At 38.6% G+C, this 22,500-nt stretch overlaps 1 protein-coding gene across 1 annotated transcript in view; it reads right to left on the reverse strand.

The window, feature by feature from the left end:
• SPATA18 (spermatogenesis associated 18) overlaps positions 1 to 22,500 on the reverse strand; it is a 460,841-nt gene that overhangs the window by 304,854 nt on the left and 133,487 nt on the right. The window lies entirely within an intron of this gene.

Raw genomic sequence — 22,500 nt, forward strand, 5'->3', positions numbered from 1 at the left:
TCTGAATTTACGCTCATGTGAGCGTTCGACACTTTGAGTTTTCGTCTATATAATATAGACCCTAATTTTGACAGAGTATGTTCTGTCGGTGAGGCGGGCAGTTAACTACATAACAAAAAAGCCCCAAGTCCTACAAAATCCTTACAGAGACTTCAGACACACTTTGTCTGAATGATGGTACTGTTAGGGAAAGGGCTTTTGTTGAGGGCAGATAATAGGATCATTGGAAGTTACTAGGCCCTGAGGCACTTACAAGCATAGCCAAGAATTTAGCCCATGTTTAGACAAGTCAGCACCCAAAGCCCCTGTCCAGCAGGGACACAGGTGGAATCCCAGAGGTATATTTTCTGTTTCCCATCCACTTATGTGTTGAGTTAGGGTTGGGTCAGTGGGAGGATTAGGGTTAGCTGACTTGAGTAAGGATGCACAGAAGTGATAATGTGTCCAGTAACTACAAGAGAATGTGTTTATCATTTTATCCATTGTTTTTAATGCAATCAGCATGAATCAAGAAATCCTAAAAAACTGATTTAGACACTGGCACCATTGTCTAAATCAGATGTTTTCAGTCTGTGTCTGTGAGAGAGCAAAATGTAATGTTAAATTCCAGAGTGATGATTAAAGAGAGTTTTTGACATTGAAAGGCATTCTCTCTCTCTCTCTCTCTCTCTCTCTCTCAAATAAATTTTGTAGTTTGCCCTTCATGCCTTAGCCCAAAGATAAGAGGAGAGCTGTGTCATCTGTCATGCTTCTTTTTCTGACTTACACTTCTCTTAGAAAGGCTATTTCTTGTTTTCCTTTAATGAAAAAAGAAATGTTATAGAAAATGGCAGATATATGACATGTAAACGAGAGTCAGAATTAATGAAAATCTAAGTCCACAGGTTTTCAATACCAGGTTTTAATGCTTTTCTTATTTCAGAATATGCAAGTGTTCACACATGATTTCTAAGTAAATGTTATAAGAAGGTTCACACATCAGTAATTCAGTCAAGTATTTTGCAAGTGCTTTGGCTATTATTTGATTTTATTTATTTATTTATTTAGGTTTGATGACCGGGGACGTCCACTGGGTGAAGAAGAGCCCGTTTTCAGTGGAGGCCCAGGGAGAAAAGCTCCAAAATATTAGACTTAACAATTTAAATTACAAATTGCATGTTACAATTAAAAAACAAAGCTTTGTACAATTTTAAGTTACCTATTGCAAGCTGCAAAGGAAAAGAGAAAAAAATGATTTGTGCAGAACATATACTGACATTTCAGAGTGTGTATCCTCCATTAATTCTATTAATTTCATGAATACATGATGGTATGTTAATTCACTAAGTTGCTTGTTTGAAAGTGAGTAACAAGTTCTAATTAACATATTTTATGACTGGTAACAAAATTCAGTTTTATTTATAGGTAATTGTTATGAAATGTTTCAAGGTAAATAATTTAGGCTAACAATACTAATTGTTAAAAGCTTCAACAGCATATCATCAAAAACGTAACATCCCAGTGTTTAATTAGAAAAATCAGCTTCTGCCTTCTGATAGCATAATTGCAGAGAAAGTCAAACAGAACAAAACAGATTATGGTGGCTCTGGTACATGTGCATCAAAGCAGAAGACAATCTAGTGAAAATGATTTGGGACAGATAGGAAGAAAGCAAAGAGGCACATGGATTGTTTGACAGAAGACTTGTGATAGTCAAACATAGAAGGTAAGAAAGAGTCATTGAATTGAGTGAGATGGTAACAGTTGATGTAACCCCCAACCCAATGCAGAAAATTGGAAAAAAAGGTGTGCTGATGATAGTGATGGTTTTGTGATGGGTCACTGGCAAAGTTGTTTGATTGTGTGATGCGATGGGGACTGTAGTAATAGTAGTAGTGTGTGTGTGTGTGTGTGTGTGTGTGTGTGTGTGTGTGTGTGTGTGTACGTATATTGGAACACAGACTCAGCAATATGTGCAGCACTGCTGCTCAATCTAATGGACAATTCTATAGAGATGGAGGTACCTGTGCCTTTGATGTGCACCAGTATGTACACCCATGAGGCCCCCCCACCCTATGAGCCTTGTGGCAGATACTGATGCCTGGCTCAAAGCAGGTGGTGTACTGCCCTGATTGTGAGTGTCTTCTGTAGCTGTCCTCTGTGTGTGGTGTGCTGTGTATTTCTTGGGTGTCCATAGGCACAGAGACTGTGTCTATGGTGTGGTTATGATATACTGACTGCACACTCCCTCTATCCAGCAGAGACATTGAACTTCCTGACAGTTCTTGTCATCACCAGAACTGAATGACTCTCCAATATGTGCTATATAATTTCATTGGTGCTGGTGCCAGATAGAAAATTCTTCTGTGAACACAGCAAAGTAGAAGGTCCAGTATAAATATAGACCATCGCCTGTATCTTACTTACAGTCCAGATTTAATACTAGAGTGCTTACCAACAAAACTGGATAATACTTTACTTTGTACAGGGGTCTATCGAGGATGTACCCCTGATGCACCCACAGTACCCAAAGCACACAGAGTTGGTGAGATATGCAGTGATAGAGCAATCAAACATAATTAAGGCATAATACAGGTACAGCAATATTAACCAGGGACACCTCCCACTGGACATTCTTGGAACACACTGCAGCTTGGTACCAAGGTCCAGCACCACAACATGGGACTGTGAGTAGTCCATAATCCAATAGGAGAGACCAGAAATACCTCTTTTGTGGAGTACCCATCCCACTGGGTACAAAGGTATTTGTGGCTTTACTTATACTAGCTACAGGAACCTTTCAGTCACCAACAGGGAACACAAAGGGCTACCTCCAAAATGTGACAAGAATACTGCATCAGTTCCTTTATGCGATGCTACAGCATATGGGAGAACATATGTAGGACGTCATCCCACACAAAATAAACTGGTGTAGGTCACATGTGTGCATATGTGGGAGACATGGTAACTGCCCGAGTAGCCTGCAGACACATTGTAGATGGTACACTATGCATTACACACCAACTAGCAGTTAATGGAGTAATACCTTGTATGGTTTATATACCTTCTTTCAAGATCACCCTATGAGGCCCTTATTTTAATGTGAGTGCAGTCTATGGTTTCCATTACCTCAGAAAAATGTGTCATTTCATAGAAATCCCACATGATGCTAGCTCTCTCCTTTGAGGTATGCAGAAGCTACACATTTTATTCTGGCATGTGAATGTGTGTGCAATATGCACCAAATTAATTGCGGGTAATGGGTGATGTTTTTAATACCTCTGCTTACAGGTAAGTCTGCATATGCTGTAAGAAAGATGTCCAACTCTCACCATCTTGACTATTTAAAAGTCAGGAAACTGTGCAAATGCTTTAACTCCTGAAAGTTATAGAAAAATGTTTAGACAACATAGGAGAAAAGCAAAATACAGCATTGGTTGTTTCACTGTAGAATTCAGCACTTAATTTAATAGATGGGTGAATGGATGCCAAGTTACAATTTTTGAAATACCAGAACTTATTACAAAGCAGCAACCACTCAGTACTTTGCCTGAAGATATACCAGTATCCACAACTGTAATACTGCCATGAAAATGAAAAGTAACAGTAACTTCTAACTAGCCAACATGGCAAAACTACACAAGAAAAGGGTAGCTAGCATTGTACATGAATACAGGGAAACTATTGCAGCAGGTTTAAGAGGAAAAGGAGAGGTGCCACTGGTTCCAGTATCTAACTATTTTTGTTTACCACAGAATTGCCCATTTTCAGCTGAAGCATAGGTAGAAAAGCTCCAAAGAGGAGTAACAATTTAATAAAAATAGTACAATTGATAAATATTACAAATAATGAACATCAGAAATGAAAATAAACATGAAGAATATGATACAGTTTACAATAGCAATACACTATAATGCAACAATTAAAGAAATAAAGTCAGCTCGACTTAAGAATAATAAATACTAACTGAAAGTCATGAGAAATATGTTACTGTAAGGAAAGTATTAAAGAGGAGGAAAAGAGAGGAAGAGATAAAGGGAGAAAAATTAGCAGAGATTTGTGGAAAGAAGCAACCAAAGGTCAGTAACACAGCTAAAAGAGAGAGAAGAGATTAATAAAAAAACAACATGATTTTATAATGTAAATGTGTCAGCAGCTGATTAAATTAGATCAACTGTAGTTATAGGGATAAGATTGAAAAAAAAACTGTTTGGAAGACAGGAATCTTTGTGGATAAGGCTGTAAGAGAACACCAAGGTTTGGGCTTAGATGTTTCCATCGTGATGATGTGTTGCAGTTAACAATCCAAATGTCTGCATAGACAGGAGGTGAGGCAAACGTCATATGAGGGAGTTAACAGAGGTGATATCACAGTGCTGTTAGTCACCTTGAGTGCAAAAATGCTCAATGGTGTGCATCATTTCCTGACAGAGTTAGAAGAAACTATTGCTAAGATAGCTAACAATAGTTATGTTTGATGCACTAAGTCTGCAGTTGTTTAAGAGGAACATTACTTACTCAAGTAGCCCATTACAATTAGGACCATAGGAAGCACATTTTTTGGGGCTTTCATAGTCTACAGTTCACCTAGACTTGGAAAGAAAGCAGGGAAATAAGCAGGTGGCACCTTAGCAGGTACTTTCATAAAAAGTGATCTTGATAATATTGCACTTTGTGAATGTATACAATTATACACAGTCATACATGGAGACAAGCAAGTGATGAAGACATTGGGGGTAATGCCAGCCAAATGAGGCTGGTCATATGGCTACTTTAGGCAAAGAGCTGCATAATAGCAGCAAGTCTGATTCTAAGCCACAACTGTCCAAAGTACTGGATTTCCTTTTAAAAAGACAACTTCAGTGAGAGAGCTAGACTATATAAGCAAGCCTAAGGCTGTCAAAAGATACTAAATTCCTTTGGTAAGGAAGCTCAGATAATCAGAAAAAAAATCTAAGATGTGCATTGGACAAGGAGTTACTGATAGTCCTAATGGCTTATCATTGACCACTTCTGGCCACAGTTCATATTTCTTTTTCAGGCCATCTGACCATGAAATGCACAAAGGGTGGATTTGACATAATGGTTAAGGTCCTAACCTCATAGAGAAAAAGTCCAGAGTTTGATTTTGATCTTGGGTTATTGGTTAGGTGTAAAATGGCCCTTCAGGGTAGTTAGTCTAGTATTCCCCTATAAACAAAAAGTGGAGTTAGGCAAATTTTTTATTGGTCAGATTTTAGACAAATGTGAAAGGTACTGCAAGATCCATCTGAGATTAATGCCAAAAAGCAGACTAGGCAGAAGAAAGATCAAACTCTGCTTTTCTTGCATTTGCTTGTTACTGAAGAACCATTTGCAGCTAGTATCCATGTTTACTGTGGGATTCCTTGGTACAAAAAACACCACAAGTAAGAGATATATCTTGGTGATGGTAGACCATACAGGTACTCTGAGGTACTGCTTTTGGCCAGTATTGAGATAGAAATGTTGGCAAATGCACAGCTATAAACTTTAAGCAAGGTGGGATTCCCAAGAAGATATGGACAGAAAAAGAAACCAACTTTATGCAAGATATGCTGACTCATTTGTGGAAGTCTGAGGGGTACAACCATTAAAATGTACCCTCTACTATCCCCAAACAAATGGTTTAATGGAGAGGTTTAACTGTGCTTAACACCATGCTGAAGGCATTTAAAGACCACATTAAATCAGAGTGGGACAAGTACATCTTGTTCCCCAATAATCCAAAGATTTTTCATCATTTGAACTACATTAGGACCATAGAGTTAGGAGTCCCTAAAACTAATTTCTGATATGTATGTTGAAAGTGATTTCCACAAGGAACCTCTTATGAAGTGTGTCATAAATTTCAGGAGTAAAAAGGGGGTTGGTATAATGGTTAAGGTGTTTACCTCACAAAACAAGGTAAAGGGTTTGATTCTCACCTTCAGAACAGAAATTGGGTAGGCATAAAATGACCTACAAGGACAGCTAGTCTAGTACTTGCCTATGAACCAATTAGCTTGTGAGGTTAGCATATGATGCCCCAGCAGAGGTACAACAATAATAAAAGGTTTGGTGTACAGTCAGACAGCAAGTATACTTATTCCTGTTAAACAGAATAAGCTGCAGACAGCATTCAGGGTCTTTCTACTGTTGCAAGGAAGGTGAGCAAAGACAGCTATGTGGCAGAACGGTCAACCAGCAAACAGAAACAGAAACACTACCACATTAACATCAGGATGTCCTATACTGATAGAGAAACAGTGGTACTCAGTATTTGTAGTGTGTTTCGGAAGGAATCATGATGGCCTTGAAGCAGGCTCTGTCAGTGAGGCTTTGCCTTACACTTCAATGGATGAAATATCACTGCCACAGCAGCTATCTCCCACCCAGCCTCATAAAATCCAAGCAGTGCTACAACAGTTTAGAGAAGTATTCACTTCAATGCCAAGAGACTCCCAACTGATAGTGCCATGATGACACTGAAACCCAGTGGCCAATCATCATCAGGGTAAACTGATAGACAGAAACAGCAAATGTATCCTACCATATTACCAAAACTACAAATGGCCTTTCTAGCCAAGGAATTGGGTTCTGGAGCTAGAAATGCAACCTCAACCCCAAACCTTGTTTCTTGGTGGCTTCTCAAGTTGTCTTGAGTCTATCAAACAGAGGTAGAAGTGAAGTGTGGGGGACTGTGAACAACCTGTGATTGATTGCTTTAGTAAAGATGCAGTAGAGATACAAGTGTTAAAAAGACGGTGAATCTACAGATGTGCCAAGCCTTGACAACTGAAACTGCTTCTTGCACACATTTGCAGATATTACTTTCTGTCTAAAGTTATTTTACCTTTTTTGGACTAAAACTTCATACAGAGTTAATGATGCTGTTAACTGCAGAGGAAGAGTCTGCTGTAGCAAAGACTGACTGAATAACTCCCAATAATAATTTGTTCTAGGACACCCTTTTAGACATATTGTAAATACTGAGACTCTTCCAATTTCATTCTAGAATACCCCTTTAGAAATTCAATAAGTACATGGTCTCTTCCAGTTTCAAACTGTTATTGTTCAGGGTTCACTTAGTGTGTGCTTTATATTTGAAAAGTGCAGTGGACATTTTGGACTGACAGCTTATGCCTAAAGCCCATTGCTTGTAAGTTTTCTATACCTGTTAACACAGTGAAAAGGTCATCGGTAGACAGATTGCAGAAAACCTTTAGTTAGTGGTAGTATCATAATCAAATATATGGTAATTAGTGTTTTTCTGATTACAACTGTCTGTTTAAGCCTTTGTGCTCATCTATGCAGCTGAACAAATCCCATTTAGAAGATCAACTCAACAGAAGGTCAAACTTCATATGGTCAAGGCCATATGATCGACATTCTGAAATGTCGAAGCTTTTGAAAGCAGATTGTGGTACAGTAGGGATTGGGGAATTTACCCTTTTCCTCACTGTACAGCAATCTCAGAGTTGGTATATAATACACAGGGGATGTGGGGGTGGAGTGGGGCTTGCACCCTTGCAAAAAATTAGATTTTTGTTGTTTTCCGACATTCTACTTTTTGGAATGTCCATCATGATCATATGGTCGCGACTATATTAAGTTTGACTTTCCTTTGAGTCAGTGTTTTGAATGGGATTCATCTGAATGTATATTTTTTTAAAGTGTATTGTCAAACTTTAATTACAGCCAGGTGATGCCTCCAGCTGTTTCTATCCTACTGATAACACTCTAGGTGTCAAATACTTTTTGTTCATATTTGCATTAATAATTCCAAAGTTATGCTACATACAAGACATTACAAGGTTTCATCTTAAGCTCCACAATGGCAAACAACTGTATTGATATTTGGCCTCTGTATACAGAAGGTAAAGTGATTCTAATTGTTCATATATTATTTATTTCATCCAGCCATCCTCAACCCCTTGTCCCATTTTGCACATGGGGTCAGGGTGTCACTTCAGCAGTGACAAGCATCTTAAGCCAAGGTTTTATACAGCTGGGTGGCTAGTCCTGCCTGGGTAGTTCATTTGTAACACTCACTCGCACACACTCTCACCTACGCCCAATTTAGAGTATCCAATCCACCTACTGCATGTCTTTGGAATGTGGGAGGAAACCCACGTTTCAGCAGGGAGGACATGCAGACTCTGTACAGAAGGCACCCCAGCCAAGAACTGAACTGAAGAACCCTTTGCTATGAGGCAACAACACTAACTGTTACACCCACATATTATTTATTTTGTCATAAATTACATACTTTTTTAAATATCTTGACAACCAAGTATCACAAACAGAACTGTTTAGCCTCATATGAAAGCTCTCAGCTGGATGAACAAAATGCTGTTGACAGTATGTGTGTAACTTGAGTGGTTGCTGATATATTGTAAGCTGTTTACAAAATATTATAAACTTAGTAGTGTGTTTAATGTGACTTATAAAATATTGGTTTAAGATCTACAACCTAAACAATACTACCATTACAAAAACAGTTAGTGCTGAAAAAGTTTTAAATTTACACATTTAAGTAACCTGTATGGTTCCAGAGATATGAATATTTGTTTGAAGTGTGAAGACATAATTTTATTCTATCAAAAAACTTAGGCTTTGCCCATTGGAAGTTACAGTGCAAACTTCCTGTGCTCCATTAGACGGAATGAGTTGAGTAAAGAATTTCATTAGTCATCTTCAACATCTCATGGGTTGTGATTGATTTACAAGTATAAAGGTATGTATGAAAGTCTGGTGACATACTAACTGTGGGCTAAGTATAAAGGTATGTATGAAAGTCTGGTGACATACTAACAGTGGGCTTCCAATTATAAGAGTGACTGCTTTAGCTATAACTACCAAATAATTATATGAATTATTTTATGAGTGAACAGAATTGTGTTCTTGGTATGCTAAACACATCTGGTTGGTAACTGGTACCAGAAAGACAAGAAAAAAGGTACTTGTGCAATTTAGGTATCATTAATCCCAGCTTGGAACCATATATATATATATATATATATATATATATATGTATGCAAAATTATATCAGCCATGTTTCAGTTATTGTTAGTAAGGTAATGAAAGGCAGTAGACTGAATGCAAGGTAAGCAAGATCCTGCAAAGCCAGTGGTTATAACTCTGTTCTGTAGCTGTTCATGTAAAACTTACTTGGATGTAGCAGGTATTGATTATAACCAAGGCAATAGTATATATTTGCCATATACCCTTAAGGCCACTTTTTCAAATATTATTCAGCAGTCAGTGGTATTGATTGGACATCTACAACCATGACAATCACAAATTATTTGATGATATTAGTGGGGATTATATATCCATTCATCACACCATTGTGTAAAACAAATGGCAGATGCAAGTAATTTTTTTTCAGCTCACAGTGACTGACAATTCTGTCTCATCACTGCTATACTCAGTCTCTTTCTTTCTGCCTTAGAAAAGCAACATATTACAAACTTCATGTGTGCATTCCTCTATAATATGCAGAAATATGGTACATAGTTCCTTCTAAGATTGTTTTCACTATTCTGCTCAGTGTCAGAAACCAGTTGTCAGGAACAAACTGAATCTCTAGATCCCTCATTTCCATTTTTCATGCAAATTGCAATGACGAAAACATTTGAAGGCAGTAGATGCACTATGCCTAAATAATACTCTCAGTAGCTCAACAGATGACATACTTGCCTTTGGTGCAGCAGGCTATGGATTCTATTCCCACACCAGGCAGTTGGATTAATCCTCCGCTGCTGATACAGAATAAAGGGAGTGCTGTGCTCCTGAGTATACCACACTGTGGATGAGATGTTAAAGTGAGGCCCATTTGCCAGAGTTGTGGTGAATGTAAGAGCCAATGGCACTTATCAAAAACAGAAGGGTAAGTTGCCTGGTGCCCTGGACAAATGTTCTCAATTCATATGAATACAAACTTAAGTCTCCCCTGATAAGATGGCATTCATCCTAATGGGATTAACTCAATCCACAAAGTGTAAATAAAAATAAAATTACTTATTTATTTATCTGACTTAGTAAACGGACATACAGTACAGATCCCCAAGGATCTTTTTTAGACTAAGCCCAATAGTTCATACTCAAACAAAGATACACATTACAACATTACAGCTTGAATACAGTAACTGAAAACATGTTTAGATATTAAATGAGAATTATATGTAGATATATGAAAATACATACATTTGAGACAAAAAGTGTGAGACTTCAGTATATTTAAATGTTACCAATTTTCAAATTAAAGTACAATTCAATGTAGAGTATTCACACACTATGTGAGTAAATTCAAGTACAACAATAATGGCAATTATGCTAACAAATTAGACTACTATGCACAGATTTTCATGCCTAGAGTTACAAATATACTGCTGATTATCACTGTTTTATGGTTTTGCAATAACAATTTGAAATGTTTGAGAATGGATGGGAGGATAGAGAGAAAAAGTGGGAAAATTACAAAGTGTCACAGAAAGAGGGTAATGAAGAATTAATGGAAGTTGAGATCTGGATCCCTTGAGTTAAAGAATATTATGAGGTTATGAGCTGTGAAGTAGGAGGATGTTGGTAGTTCACACATGGAGGGAGAGGGATGATTTGACTGAAGCAGTTGCAACTGGCTGCTTTGTGTTCTGACGTTGGGGGGGTTGGTGGAAGGTTTTTTCACAGCTTGGGTATCGTAGTTGCAACTGGCTGCTTTGTGTTCTGACGTTGGGGGGGTTGGTGGAAGGTTTTTTCACAGCTTGGGTATCGTAGTGGAGAAGTTATGATCACTGTATGCAAGCTTATTAAGATGAATTTATAGAGGTGGGGCATTTGTAGAAACAGACCAAAGAAGTAGCAAGGTTGCTTTACAGAAAATCCCTCTACTTGACACAAAAATGTATTTAGTTTGAGAAGTTTGGATTATATGAATCCCAGAAGCAAGTCTGACTTTTGTGGAATGGGTAGCCACTTTGTTTTGTTTATAATGTGGCAGTGATGTTCATATTTTACACACATGCATGACAGTATATCACAGTCTGTTGGAAGTTGCAGAGACTTTATTTTTAGATTTTATTTTTATTAAAAAGGCTACTGCCACAAGCTGGAGGTCATACTCAAAACTGAACTAGCATTAGTCCTTTTCCAAATGTGGCTCTACTCTATGAGCATTGGAGTTATAATATTTCCCATGCCCAGAAATTTATTTTATTATTATTAGTAGTAGTAGTTGTTTTATTCATTATATTTGGAGATATCTAGATTTCAAGTTAGATGGTTCTTTATGTATTTGAAGGGATTTGTTGTTTCCAGCTATCCATATCTATATACTATTGATTTTAGTTTTTGGGGACAGTAGCTAGTGTCTCTTAAGTGCCAAATGCCATAGCTTTAATTTTCAGGTCTATATTAGATCACCGAATGCTTAAAAAAAGCGAACGGTAATTAATCGACCATATGTAAGCAAAAGCTTACAATTTCGAACTGTCAGAACAGCATTTTTTTTTTTCCTAGGGAAAAAAAATCATGCTCCAACAACAAAAATAAATAAATAAAACACTTTTTAAACATTACATTAATGGGGGGATTCACCTATCACACCCCCGATTTGGGGGCTGTGCCCCCCATACACCCCCTACTTAAATATACCAACTCAGGGACCGCACTACAGTGCCGAAAATGGCAAATTAATGAAGAAGCCAAGCGAATTCTTTCCCAGGGAAAGAATTCACTTAAAAGCTGCTTCGATATTTTGCCGTTTCAGGCTTTTGAGTTCGACCAAGACGCATTCAAAAGAATGCGTCTTCGGTCTTCTAATAGGGAACCTAATTTTCTTATAGTTAAAGATTAGCTGCATGGAGTTTATTCAGGAGGCTATATTCTAGATGTCTTCTCCTAGCTATTGATTTCAGATGCTGAGGGTCTTGATTTAAAAAGTACTGTGTTGTTCTTCATAGAAAAACAGAGTTGGGCTGAAGGTTCGCTGGTTATCTATTTATAGGATGGGTGAGAGTATAGACACTTAAAATACATCTTTCTGGGGGCAATTTGAGATGGAAGGGCCAATTTCTGTGAAAGGTAAGAGCTTGGATACTTGAAATGCACCTTGTTATGGGGGGGGGGTGCTATTCAATACAAAAGGTCCATTTTCTATGACTAAGTTTCTGCTTTTCAGGAAATTTTTGAACCAGTCAGATGCTTTTTGAACGGAGCAGTGGTGCAGCAGTTTGTGTTGTCTCCTCACAGCAATATGTTCTCTGGTTTGATTTGCACGCCCTTCAGTGTGTTGTCTGCATATCCTCCCTGCATTCATGTGGGTTTCTTCTGGGTGCTCCGGTTTCCTCCCACATTACAAAGACATGCATCTGGAGCATTTCTCCCCGGGCCTCCACTGAAAATTGGCTTGTTCCAAGTCAAACTTTACCAGTAAACAATTGTTAAATAAATAAATAAAAATTTCTTGCTTAGTTTTACAACACAAACAGCATTAAGAAGCAGGGTTGACTGACAAAGCTGAGGGCCTTGCTGATTTCTCAGAAGACTTCATCTACAAACTATCCCTTGCCCATATTTGTCAAGATTTCCTGTGTTAGTATATATATATATATATATATATATATATATATATATATATATATTTATAGACATGTATTAATGGTGTTTGCAGATGTAGAGTTAGACTTGTTATGCGATTTGGTTAAGAGGTTACTTCCATCACTGTCTGGGGATAGAGTGGTTTCTGGCAAGCAGGTTTATGATATATCAGGTTTTGTGGCATTTTATGGCTCTATTAGTTAGTTTTCTTATTCCGATCATTTTTAACATGCTTTTGAGGTTTTAGATCATTGCTTCCATGGCAGTTTTAAAAGATATTTTACTATGGTGTAAAGTATTTTTGTTGGCAATGGGTTTTAGAAGCCTGATGATAGTGGCTAATATTTGTTTGCAGGTCTATGATAGTATTTGTAAGCATGACTGATTCTAGGTTTGGCATGACTAATTCTAGGTCTGGGTCTTAAAACTCTAGCATGTCTGCCCACTTCAGAGAATCCAGATAAGCTTTACCTTGATTTTAAAGCTTTTACCTTGATTTTAGCTGGAAAGATATTTTGTTGGGAGTTCTATGTGAATGCTGGCTGCAAGAGAGAATGAGACAGAACAGTAGTTATTATGGAAGTAGAGAGTATTTTAAAGGAGGAGATGGAGCTAGATGTGTTGGCTGTTAAGTTTAGTAGTGTGTAGTTTCCTGACTTCAGGCTGGGGGAGATTGGGTCCTATACTATGTTCAGTAATACTAGGTGAGCTAAGATTATACCAACAATATTTTTGAGATGGCCACAGAGGTTGATATTAAATTTCTTCTTAGTGATTAGGCTTTGGTTGAGGATATTGTCTTTAATACTTGCTTACTTAGATTTTGGAGTTTGCCTTTGTACAATTTGGGCCATGATCAGTACTGTTAATTGCCTGGGCAGACAGAGATGAACTTTTGTGGATGTTTAATGCAGAGACGTTATTCTTTATTCTGCCCCCCTCCAGACATGCCCTGAATACATAACTATACCCCTGGAAAAACTAGCACAGGGGTGGAGTAAGTTGTTTTATCCAGGACTCAGTAATGGTTATTATCTATGCAAACTCAATGCTTAAAAATGTGTTTAATTGATCTAGTTTGATTGGTAAGGCTGCCAGCTTTTAAATGCAGAGATTTTTAGAACATGGAAAATATTGATGTTGTTTGTACTGCTTGACAAAGAACCCCTGAACTTGGTTCAATGCTTCTAAAACGGAGCAGCAGAAGAAAGACTGCAGTGAGTTTGATAAAGCATTTTGTTATTTTTCAGTACAATGGAGTGCTTTCTAATTTATGGGATGAATTTTACATTTTGAACTTAAAGTGCGAGTAATGTTCAAAACTATGTTTACTGATGTGTGTGCTGGGGTTGCTGTCTTTGAAGGATGGTTGTTACACGGGTTGAAGATACATGGTACTTTGGTTTTGTTTTGACCTAGAGACCAAACATGAAAATAGTGAGTCAATCTGGCTGGGAGTTTGTGATTTGAGTAATAACTTTGGGTAGATATCATCATAAACAAGATTACAGGAGAAAAACAAATGTCCATTCTGATCTTGCTGGTGCTCCTAACCTCAGAAGCCAGCCAGATCTTCTGCACCCCTCAAATTCAAGTTGAGCAGCCAAAAAAAAGTTTGAGTGCAGAACTGAATACAGGAGATTTGGGAAAAGATTTTATTAATCTTGCATATCTAGGGTTCAGCTCACTATCGGTAGACCACAAAAAAAGAAACATCCTTGACCTCCTCAAAGTTGTGTTTCCTTTTGTTCAACTGAGTTACAATACTGCAAATTATGTTTTTTTTATTATAAATTAAACACATCAATATCTTTTTACAAGGGCATAAACCTACTCCTTGGCCCTTCATGTAGGGAGTTTGACCCCCTCATACTCTATAATGTACATATATCAACTCCACAGTTGTATTATAGTGAAAAAAGGGGAAAAAACTGAAAGTTCCCCAGTGATTCGTGCAGTCCAACCAACTACAGGAAAATTTACAGTGAAGTTACAAAGTCAGTGAAAAGCTATTCAAGTGACCATGCCTCAAAGGAATGGAAGTATCCCTCCAGAGTCATTATAACATCACTCAGTTTGTTAGAAGTTCAGGTAATCACCATACAAACAAGTCCAATGCAATATGGATGTGTTTTGGGGAGAGAATGATTGATTCACAAAATAACATGCTACTTCCTCACACTAGCAGGATAAAATAACCTTACAAATGGTAAGGATGATTGGGCTACACAACCTGTTGGCCATTCAGAAGAACACAGCCAGAGGACTAGATGGTGTCAGACATTTCAGTGGACAAGAATGTTACCTTCTTATGTGAAATTTCCATGCAATATACTACATAATAGTTTCCATACTAAGTCTGAAATTGTGCAGACATGCTCTCCATCTTCTGTGCCCCAACATTCCTCCATCCTATGTACCTTATGAAGCTCATGATCAAGTTAGTATTCTTAAATATTAAGAGTGTATAGACATCCACAGTGTGGTAAGAACAGGTCCAAGACTGACTACAGCCATGTTACAAGCTGCAGTTGGAGACTTTGGATCATCCACATCGTCCTCTGAATCAATGAAATGATGGTCATCCGAGGAATGAAATGAAAGAAGTAAGTCTCACCAAACCAGCTCCATATTTATTCCTGTGGTGACTGATCTGACAATTTAGTACAGAGGATTTACCTTAGATGAGCATGTTATTTAAAGGAAAACTCTACCTTAGAACTACAAAGAAATCTATTTTTTCACTATATTTTATCTGAGATATTTTAGCACTAAGATCATTGAGTTCTTATAGAATTTTATATGTTTTTTTCCACAAATGGCTGCCAATGGGGCTTAACTTATCAATGTGGTCTTGTTTTTTTTTCAGCCCTTGCCTTTTCCCATAATCCATTTCAAGTCTGCTTTATATGAGTCATGATAGACTCAAGGTCGTAGTGTATTCACATGCCATTGACATATAATGGGATTAGTGTCAGTAACTGTCATCTTGTATACCTTCTGTAACAGGACTGCTTCTTTCTTTCCTGGAATGACCATTATTTATGTTTGTCTCAGAGCATGTTCTACACTACTAAAGAGATAAACAGCTGCAACCAAAAGTAACTAAATTGCAGGCCTTTGTTCAAAGTATACTTTTGTAGTTCAAGATGAAGTGACAGTTCCCTCCCCCACACTATTTCTGAGGTGTCAAATCTATCACTGCATATAGAGATCCTTGCAGTTTCATGTGTAACAGCTGTTACTGGAAAGGGATTTGATAATAATTCTGTTCCCCAGTGCCTGCAGTGGAAAGATTTTTGTTTTTATGTATTTTTTTACCTGAATCTTGCATAAAGCGCTGCGTTTTCATTTGTTTTTTAATTAATGCCATGCTCTTTTCCCCCTTACTAAATCTACAGCAAAATATGACAAACTTTCTATTCCTTAACTTTGGATAACTATTTTGTTTTCAAGGCACAGATGTCTCATAGCATTATATTTTCTATCCTTTTTGTTATTCTGATCATACAGTGATTTGTTAAAGTACAGGAAAATCACTCTTTTACAAACGTGACTCTTTGATAATGACACAGTAAAAGAAAATGACTGCAAAATAATTTTACTCCCCAGTCCATGTAGTGGGAAGATTTTTTTTGTAGGGAGAGGGGGGCGAATACAGTAGGAAATTCTTTATCAGTTGCATTTCTTTTATAACTAATGTTATGCTATTTTTCTCCTTACTTTGCTTTTCTGCAATTCTATAGCCAGATACTCCCAACTTTCCATTCCTTACCTTTGGATATTTTTTTATCCACAGATGTCTTCTGGTATTGTGTTTTTCTCCTTTAATGTTATTCTGATAATTAACTGATTTGTTCTGGACAGCATAATCACTCTTCAGCAAAACTGACTCCTTGATACTGACACAAATGCTACTTATGCACTGGGCTCCATAAGACTTAGAAATGACTGTGTACCTGTGCAGGAAACTGTATTCCTGATGGTTACAACTATGAGTGATTTGAGAAATGCAGCAGTAATCCCTGTTCATCTAACTGAATTTGTGATATTTCAGGCAGTAAGGGCAGAAGACTAAAATTCGGCTTCCATTGCTAAGAATATATGACTTGAATCTTTCCGTCTTCATTTTCCTACTATGTGACATTGAGAAAATCATTTAACCAGGCAGTGCTCTGCAGGAATCGAAAATGTGGGATAGAGTCCCTAATGGTCTCATGGACTGCATGCTTAGCAAATTTGTTTGAACCTATGCCATATCCCTTTAATCCCTTTTTTAACACACACACCATAAGTATCACAGTACTGTTTCTGTGTTATGCTTTTTCAGTGTGATATTAGCTATGGTAGCTGTGGGTTTCAATAAGTGTGCAAAGAAACTCATAGCTTTTCACTGCATGTTAATCTTCTGTAATCTTCCTTTCCTGGCCATTATAGCAGTGGTGATGTGTTTAATGTACAAAACATTTCCTTTCTGCAGTGCCTTTTCCTGCTCCATTCCATTTTCAGTGCGTCTCCCCATAGTTCAGTATACAAAACTACACTAAGAATGATATTCTCCTTCTCATGATCGCTTTTACATTTGTTTGTTACAGGTGTGTATGCTTTACCATTTGCATGGTTCCCCAGTTTACTGCCTGCCCATTAATCATCCCTTGTGAAATGATGTGCATAGCTATTTTAGGAATGCTTACTACTACTAAAGAGAAGCAAGTCTTCTGACCACCCACTTGTATGTCTCACCTCTGGCAAGCTCCACAACTCTCAGACTAGAAAACAACGGTTTGGTGAAAGATATGAACACATGCATTGCGTGTGTGTGTGTGTGTGTGTGTGTGTGTGTGTGTGTGTGTGTGTGTGTGTGTGTGTGTGTATATATATATATATAATAACCGACAGCGAAATAACCGGCGGTACAACAAAACACGAAACCCCACAAAAAAAAAAAAACACCCCATTCCACAAAACCACACACACACACAACACACAAAAATCACACTAAGCCCACACTAAACTAAACCCTAAACCCCTAGTCTCACTATCACCCTACCTACCCGGCCTAACCCTACCCTAACTAACCTACGCCCTATCCTAACCCTACTAACCCCCCCCTTAAAAACCCACCTTCTCCCTAACCTAAACCTAACTCCCTTAACCCCCTAACCCTAACCCTAACCCTAACTCACTTAACCACACTAAATCCCACAGACCCCTACCATCCGCTACCACCCCCTCCTCGCACCTACTCGTCCTCACACATATACTCCCCACACCACACAGCCTTTCGGCGGCTCGCATCCTGTGTGTGTGTGTGTGTGTGTGTGTGTGTGTGTGTGTGTATATATATATATATATATATATATATATATATATATATATAAATGTTGTTATTTTTAGAGCAGTCTATTTGGAGGTGCTCTTATTTTCAATTTTCTGCCTGCAGGGCTTTTGCCAAATTTTTATCATGGACATTTCTTTTAGGAAATACGAATGTGGGAGAAAGACTCTTCTCCAAGAAACACATGAGGTCCGTATTATCTGCTTAGGTGAAGATCATAATGCTGCTTAGTGCCAAACTGTCAGCAATTTATGCAAAAAAGTCCAGAAGGTTTAAGCTTTTTGCATGAAAGCACTTGCAGAAGTATTTTTATACCCCAGGTAGACCAGAGAATTTTTCCTCAAACAGATGCAAATGCTGAAGGTGTGATGGGAAAGAGAGAAGTAGTTGTGAACATGTTTTTGGGGGAGTATAATAAGTTGACGGATAATCCTTAAACAGTACTTTGTCAGAAATACTAGGAGAAAAAAATGGATTTAACTAACAAAATGATTCCTTTGAGCTGGGATACAGGATCTGAATTGCCTAGACATAGTAAGGCTTTACTAAGGTAAATGCTACTGGCTACCCAAAAAAGAAAATTACTCCTAAATCAAAATCTAACCCTAACCCTAAACCTAAACCTAAACCAATGGTAATTGAAGTACTGAACAGAGTAAAACAGATATAAGAACTGGAGGTGGAATCTTCAGAAAAAGGAATTTGATGATTACATAGAAATAAACAGAACAGTATTCAGGAGTGATAATTTAAGGGAAGGCAGGAATTGAGCAATTTATGTAATGCTGGAGGGAAAGAAAACTGTTAAAAGGAAAACATATATCTACACTGCATGACAATAATACAGGACAAGTTGTTTTGGTTTGTTTACTGTATGAGTACCCATTACAATTTTTTTTAAATGTCAAGGATATTTAAGAAAATCAAGTCAACTTGCTTTTTCACATCAAAAATCGCAATAATCAGTTGAAGTTATACTTGCATAAGCAAACCTTCTCAGACAGAGACTTTAGAGCCTTTCACTTATCTAATTACAACGAACATCTACTTCAATGCATGAATGTGCACTGTAATTTAAGGTTTTGTGTTAAAAAGACAAAACTTAACTGTAAAACAATCAAATTATTATTTCTTTCTGACATTAAAAAATTGAGACAAATAGTATATACGGTCACTTTAACTAGACAGTGTTTGATTATGTCAAATTATGTTACATTTGTTCATTGATCTTCTTTCTGTTCCAAATGCTCATTCCACTGCAGCACATAACTTCTGTAGAGATGCATCTACTTGTTTTTCTCTCATCATATTTGCTAGGCACTACACTGAAAGCCTAAATCTCAAAATGCACCCACTCAAAGCACTCCTTAAAATAGAGAACATCGACATTTGTGCTGTAACAGAGACCTGGTTCAAGGCAGCAGAAAGCACCCCTGCACTGCCAGGCTATAACTCATTACACAACTTTCAGCCTCATAACTTGGACCAAAGCTCCAAAGGCGGTGGTGTTTCCATATTCATAAAGGATGTGCACACCTCCAGACTGGTAGCCCAAAATAACACATCAGAGATTCTTCAGGTGCAGCTAACACTGGATAAGACAGTGATTCCGTTTGTAGCCTGCTATAGGTCCCCAACCATGTTCCAGGACTCATACTCCACATTCTTAAGCACCCTGGAGAACATTAGGGTCAAGTCTAACACTCTTACTAGGTGACTTCAACTACCCCTTCATTAACTGTGAAAATTACTCATGTACCAATACACTTGCCCAATGTTTCCTGGAGTTCATTAATTCTAATGCCCTGGACCAGCTCTTTCTTACCCCCACTAGAGGTAGCAACATCCTTGACCTGGCCATTACTAACATGGGTGAACACTGCTCTACACAAATAGTCAGCTGCTCTCTGGTTAGATCTGACCACAAACTAATCACCTTGAAAATTCACATCCCTCCCACCTTGCAAAGGTAACCACTATGAAAAACTTCTCAAAAGCTAACTTTGGTCTCCTAAAAACAGAGGTGGCTAACTTCACGCCACCCATGCAAATGGAGAATAGTTGTATGAGCGCTGAATCATACACCAATGAACTGTACAAACATGTACGCAAATGCATGGATCTTGCCATACCCAATAGAACCAAGACACTCTCCTCCAAAAAAAGGAACATAATCTGGTAGTCCCCTGCCATAAACAAACTCTACAACAGAAGGAGGAAACTGATGCGGAACAAGGTGAAGTCCCAAGACTGGAAAAACTCCCTTATCAGCCTCAACAAAAAAGTTGAGATCCCTCATCAAATCCTCTAAAGCTAGCTATGAAAACAGAATTGCAGCAGATAGTAAAGACAACCACAAGGCCTTCTATAGTTATGCAAAGAATCTCCATGGCAATACCCAGATTTCCTCTGAGCTACTTCACAATGGTACCTCCTATACCGAGCCAACAGATATTGCCAGTATACTGGCCGACAGATTCAGTGCCAACTTTATCCATCCCCCTTCAAAGACCAATCACAATACTAGTAGATTGCCAGGCACCCAATATTACTGCTGCTCAGGTTAAAACAGCACTGTCCAAGACCAAGAATACAGCTTCTGAGGAACATGACAATATCCCTGGCTGTGTTCTACATGAACTACAGAGTGAACTGGCACCTCATCTGTGTGCCCTGTTCATTCACAGCCCCACCTCAGGCTTCATCCCTACTGAATGGCGCACTGCTACAGTCATCCCTCTCCACAAAAGAGGAGCAACTACAGACCCTGGGAACCATTGCCCCATTAGCCTGACGAGCCTGATATGCAATGCTATGGAACGCATCATCATGGACCTAATAAACAAGGATATAGGGAATCTCCAAACTCTGGATCCCACACAGTTTGGTTTTGTGAAGGGTAGATCATGCCTGCTCAACTTGGTTGACTTCTTTGAGTCAGTCACCAGAGCAGTGGATGAAGGCAAGGTGGGCCTACCTTGATCTGCCCAAGGCTTTTGATACCATTCCCCACTCAGGAATCATAGAAAAACTCACTAAGCTAGGCATCAACCCCTATATCACTAGGTGGGTTGCAAACTGGCTCACAGATAAAACCCACAGTGTGAAAGTAGCTGAGTCCAAGTCAAACTGCCAACTAGTCACGAGTGGAGTCCCACAGGGTTTGGTCCTGGGTCCTCTCCTGTTTGGTATCTACATCTCTGAAGCCAAGGCCAATATGAAGGGACTCTGGCTGACAAAGTTCACAGATGATTGCAAGTTGGGAGCTATTATTAACTCCCCAAGTGATGTTGACATCCTGCAGAATGGCCTCACTGAGACCAACGACTGGTGTCAAAATCATGGCCTTAAGCTCAATGCCAAAAAATGCATCATCATCCCCTTTGGGAAAAACCCAGTTCCTATGAATTACCACATTGATGGCAGTCCACTGAACACAGAAGGCGTTATAAGAGATCTGGGAACACAGGCTGACAGCAACCTCTCTTTTGATCACCACATTGCCACTGTGGTCAAAGTCCTTCTATATGGCACATCTCATTACTAAGGGTTTTACATCCAGGAAGAAAGAGGTCATTGTCTCCCTCTACTCTTCCCTCATTAGACCAATCATCGAGTACAATGCCCCATTTGGCATGTACCTCACTAGACACCTGCAACAAATGGAGAGGCCGCAAAAGTACCTCACAAAGAGGATCCTAGGCCTTAACTACTCATCCTATATGGACTGACTCAAAAAACTTCAACTATTCTCTGTCTCATATCGCCTACTTGGAGGCAATCTCTGCTTGACTTACAAAGCCATGTCTGACCCAGCTCTGTTAGAAATGCTACATCTAAAGAAATCTCAATCCCTCCACACCACACACTCCACAGACCTCAACCTCATTACCACAATTAACAGAACATGCTGAAGGGACAGTTTCATAACCCAGAGACTGCCTATGCTATGGAACAGACTTCCCACACATGTCAAGCAGAACACCTTGCTGACCCTCTTCTACAGAAATCTTGATGACTGGATGGGAAACAGAAAATTCACCCCGGGGATAACTCCAGTGGCTCTACTCGACAGAGGCACTGGGAACTAAGGTTGGATGGCACTATGCCAGGGAAATCCTATGGCTAGGCTTGTAAAGGCCCCAGGGCCATTAGCCTAGTATACACCTATGAACCTATGAACATGACAGATGTGGTATCCATATCCAGGGTCTTCCTTTGGCACTACTGTTATAAGGGGTACATTCTCATAAGACCGACCACCCATCAGGATTAACTAGGGACTCTGTTCTTACTATTACTATTACAACAGATCTTGTACAGCAGGTCAGTACTCTGCAACATACCCACGCACCTTTAAGTAATGCTTTGAGCCTTTATTACTGGTATACTTCAAACTGCTTACCTCATATGAGGAGAGCCAGGGCATTATGGTCCATTATGGGATGGAGGGCTCCTGGCAGCCTGGTAAAGTTTACTTGCAAGCAGTCCTAATGCTTGCCAGTTTTAGACTTGCTGTTACAGAGGATAGGTCTGATCTATCATATCTGTCATTATGGTAAGTACATAACTTTAATTTCTAT

Source organism: Protopterus annectens, chromosome 14.part0, assembly GCF_019279795.1.
Source record: "Protopterus annectens isolate FY-2018-M chromosome 14.part0, PAN1.0, whole genome shotgun sequence".
NCBI classification, from domain to species: domain Eukaryota; kingdom Metazoa; phylum Chordata; order Ceratodontiformes; family Protopteridae; genus Protopterus; species Protopterus annectens.